Source organism: Nicotiana tomentosiformis, chromosome 3 (assembly GCF_000390325.3).
Source record: "Nicotiana tomentosiformis chromosome 3, ASM39032v3, whole genome shotgun sequence".
NCBI lineage: Eukaryota > Viridiplantae > Streptophyta > Magnoliopsida > Solanales > Solanaceae > Nicotiana > Nicotiana tomentosiformis.
This window is the reverse complement of record NC_090814.1, coordinates 10,759,921-10,764,738: the sequence shown is the minus strand read 5'-3', so window position 1 is coordinate 10,764,738 and position 4,818 is coordinate 10,759,921. Positions and strand designations below refer to the sequence as shown.

At 41.6% G+C, this 4,818-nt stretch overlaps 1 non-coding gene across 1 annotated transcript; it reads left to right on the top strand.

Moving 5' to 3' along the window:
* The first annotated feature begins 3,827 nt into the window (after positions 1-3,827).
* Positions 3,828-3,934, top strand: LOC117275595 (small nucleolar RNA R71). The gene has a single exon (XR_004505784.1). It is a non-coding gene; the product is annotated as a small nucleolar RNA R71 (small nucleolar RNA).
* The last annotated feature ends 884 nt before the right edge of the window (positions 3,935-4,818 follow it).

Sequence of the window (4,818 nt, the reverse complement as noted above, 5' to 3'; positions counted from 1 at the left end):
TTCGGATTTACGAATTATTCATTTACAATTTCAAGGTAAGCCCATAAAAGAATATAAATTCTCGTCAATGATTAACAGTTCGCCAAATCTCTAGATAATGAAGCTCGATTTAACATATTCTTTAACCAAATTCTTGCTTATTAATTCAATCAATTTAAACTAGCAAATTGAGTTGAAATAGTGCAAGTAATAACATAATAAATGCCAATGTCTACCCGGACATAACATGAATCTAGCTAACATGAATCTAGCTACATACGGACTCTCGTGACCTCGTGCGTAAGTAGCCCCTACAATAAGTAGCACATATCAGATACATCACCTAGGGGGTAGAGTAACGACTCGGTCAGTCGTTTTGGCAGTTGTAGCCCTGTTCCTCTTTTCTGCTCATTTTTGTGCTTCATTGTTGTTTTATGACTTACCGGGTTTATTGGTTCGGGTCTGGAGTGAATTCACAGTCAATTGAGACACTTAGTCTCTTAATTAAAATCTTAAGCTGGAAAAGTCGACCGGATATTTACTTATGTGTAAATGACCTCAGATTGGAATTTTGATGATTTTGTTAGCTCCGTTGGGTGATTCTGGACTTAGGAGCGTGTCCGTATTGGGTTTTGGAGGTCGGGAGTATAATTAATCTTGAAATGGCGAACGTTAGAATTTTGGAAAGTTTATCGGGAGTGGACTTTTTGATATCGGGGTTGGATTGGATTTACGGAAGTTGGAGTAGGTTCTTGGTGTCATTATAACTTGTGTGCATAATTTTAGATCAAGCGGACGTGATTTGATAGGTTTTGACATCATTTGTAGAATTTGGAAATTTTAAAGTTCGTTAGGCTTGAATCCGTGTGCAATTCATCTTTTTGATGTTGGTTGAGGTAATAGGAGAGTTAGACTAAGTTCATCTTGTGTTATAAGACTTGTTGGTATGTTTGGTTGAGGTCCCAGGTGCATTGGGTTGATTTCAGGTGGTTAACGGACTTGAAGTTTGATTTGAGAAGCAACTGAAGTTTTGCTACTGCTGGTATAATCGCACCTGCAGAGTGGGAACCACAGGTGCGAGTCCGTAGAAGCGGGACAAGAGCCGCAGAAGTGGCCAAGGGAGAGGTAGCAGAGATCACAGGTGCGAAGATCCTCCCGCACCTGCGTGGTCGCAGAAGCGGGCAGAAGGGCGCAGATGCAGCTGGTTCCGCATGTGCTATGGCATTTTCCTCACCTTTGATGTACGCAAATGCGGTCCCACGTTCGCAGAAGTGGAGGAAACTGGTTAAGCGAACTCCGAAGAAGTGGTTCCGCAGGTGCGAAAGGCCTAGGCAGAATGTTTAAAAACGAGAGTTCGTGATTTTGGCTTCATTTTAACATTTTGAACTCGGTCATAGGCAATTTTGGAGAGGGTTTTCGAGGGGATTCTTGAGGTAAGCTTATTGTACTTGTTTTTAGTCAATAATCTTGGTTCCCCACTGATTTTACACCTAGTTGGTGAGTTTTTGAGGTGAAATTTGGGGGTTTCAGGTTAGGGATTTGGAGAGTTAATTTTGGGGAATTGAATGGCCATTGGATGTCGGATTTTGATAAATTGGTTATGGTTAGACTGGTGAGTGAATGGGCTTTCAAGTTTTATGATTTTTATCGTATTTCGAGACGCGGGCCCGGGGGCGACTTAGGAACAATTTTAGATTTTGGCTTAAAATTCGTATTTTTCTTATGGAATTAATTCCTTTAGCCGTATTGATTATATTGTATTGCTTGTGGCTAGATTCGGGACGTTTGGAGGCCGATTCGTGAGGCAAGGGCATTTTGGAGTAGAGTTTTGGCTCGGATTGAGGTAAGTAACAGTTTTAAATATGGTCCTGGGGGTATGACACCCCGGATTTTGTTGTTATATGATTGTTTGGTGGTGACGCACATGCTAGGTGACGGGCGTGTGGGCGTGCACCGTAGGAATTGTGACTTGGTCCATTCTGTGGAACTGTAAAGTTGAACAACTTGTTGTTAGCTATATGCTCTCCCTGTGTAATAGAAATTTGACTGCAAATCATGTTAGGAGTCATGCTTAGGCTATGTGACTACACAGTTGTGGTACCGTAGTGGTCATGTGCTCGTTGAATTAATTGCTAATTGTTGTTTTGTACTCAATCATGGTTTACTTGTGTATCATATCTCAGTCTCTTTTTGTTCTTGCTAATACATTATATTATCTTTGCTTGGGCTGATTTTTATGATTTCTGAGAGCCCGAGAGACTGGAGAGGTTGGTGACTGAGTTAGGGCCTGAGTGTCGAGCTGTGAGCTATATGCATGTATATATGGATCGGGTTGCACGCCGCAACGTGCCTTAGGGCTGTATATATGGATCGGGTTGCACGCCGCAACGAGCCTTAGGGCTGTATATATGGATCAGGTTGCACGTCGCAACGAGCCTTAGGGTTGTATATATATATATATAGGGTTGCACGCCGCAACGAGCCTTATGGCTATTTATATAGGATAGGACCGCATGCCGCAGCGATATAGCGCTTGGGCTGAAGGAACCCCTACGGAGTCTGTACACCCCTAGTGAGCGCAGGTACTATTGAGTGGGAGTGTTGAGAGTTGAGAGCCTAGTGATTGAGCTATTGAGAAAGGTTGAGTGACTGTTGCCTTGAGAGGTTGTACTTGCTTTCATTTGTTGTTGCACTGCAACGCTCTATGAGCTTGACTACTAAAGTCTCCTCAATTTTCCTTTTCGTTGTAAGGATCTCCTTCAAGAATTTGGCATAAGTAGGCATTTGTGAGAGCACTTCTATGAATCGTAAGTTCACATGAACCTGTTTCAGCACATCTAGAAATATCTCAAATTGCTTGTCCAGCCTTTCTCTATATAGTTTTTGGGGAAAAGGTAAAGCATGCATATGCTCGCTCTTCTCAGGTTCCTCCCTTCTCCATTTTTCTTTCTTCTTCTTCTTCTTCTTCTTCTTCTCAGTTTTCATCGGGCCTTTTTTGTTTTTATCAACATAATTCTTCAGTTGCTCCCCACTTTCTTTTTCAAGTATCACCTCTTTTTGGATCGGGGTGGGATCTTTCAACACTTGCCCACTTCTCAGAGTTACACCATTCACTATTTCTTTCGGATTCTTTTCAGTGTCAGTGGGGAGTGTACCTGGAACCCTCTCAGATAATATTATTGCAATCTGTCCCACTTATCTCTCTAGGTTTCGTAAACCAGTGCCCAATTCTTTGATAGCTGCTACATGAGCGTCCAGCCTCTCATATGTCTTGATAATGAAAGCCTTCATTAGATCCTCTAGACCAGGCTGAATAGGTTGTTGAGGCTGAAATTGCCGCCTCTGCTAATTTTGGTATGATAGAGCTCCTTGTCCCTGTGGTCTAGAGTTATTTTGTTGCCAAGCATTCGCCGTACCTCCAAGTGAGCTCCATGCAAAACCGGGGTGCCTATGAATCATTGCATTAAAATTGTAGTTCCCCCACAACATTTACTTCCTCCGTTGAGGCTTGACACTCATGAGTAGGGTGTCCTCATCCATACATATCATATGCTGCATGACGCTCATTTTGTATTGAGGCTAAGGCCAGCTTCCTTATCTCTTTGGCTATAACATCAAGATGTACCTGCACAGATGTGTTAGCATCAACCTGGTGAACACCAGTTGATCTTCTTCTTTCAGCACTCTCAGAGGGCCACTGATTTGCATCTTCAAATAACTCATCAAGAATTGTAACTATCTCCTCTGGATTCTTCTTTATCAACAAACCTTCAGTTGTATTGCTCAATGTTCAATGCGAGGCCGGTGAGAATCTATCCCAAAAGTATTGGAGTTGTATCCAGAGTTCAATTCTGTTATGTTGACACTTTCTAACAATCTCCTTAAACCTCTCCTATGCTTCAAAAACAGTTTCAGTATCTTTATGGCAGAAGTTTTGGATTTCTGTTCTAAACTTGCCCGTTTTGGCTGAGGAGAAATATTTATCAAGGAATTTTATGGTCATCTCCTCTCATGTTCTAATCGAACCCGCGGGCAAGCTTCGAAGCCACTGCTTTGCATCATCTTTGAGTGTGAAGGGAAATTCGCTTAAGTACACTGCATCGCGTGAAACACCATTGTATTTAAAAGTGTTCATATTCTCCTCGGAGTCCATTAGATATGTGTTTGGATCTTCGTTTGGTTTCCCTCTGAAGACACATAAATTCTAAAGAGTTTGAAGCAACCATTGCTTCAACTGGAAATTGCTTGCTGTAATTGGAGGTGGTCTAACACTTGATAAACCTTGATTGTAGACTGGTCTAGCATAATCGCCAAGTGGTATTCTAGGCATGGGAGCTATATTTATGAACTGGTCTGCACCCAAATATTGATTTTGAGCAATCCTACGACCCCTCTCTTCTTCATAGATAATCTGTGAATCTCTCATAGCTGCTTCCTCAGCATCCCGTGTATCTTGTTCTCGTCGTTGGGTTTCTTCTCTTCCAGCCAAATCTACAATATCATCACCGTTTCCAGATATATCTTCTTTGATTGAGGATTTCTCAACCTTTTCTAACGTCTCGGTGTGATTTCTTTCCTTCCTCAGTTGTCGCAGTCGCTTTTCAATTTCTAGCTCATATGGTAGCACTTCCTTCGTAGAAGCTCGAGTCATGCACCAATCTAATCTGTAACTTGCGCACAAACCAAGAACATCAAATGTGAAAAGAGAAAAAAATAAAATTAACTAAAAAGAAAAATTCCCGAATTAGGACTACAAAATTTGACGAGCTCAAAACAGACACTTAAATTATGCTCGCTAGTCAAAGATAGTATAATATAATATCGTATCCATAGCGATAG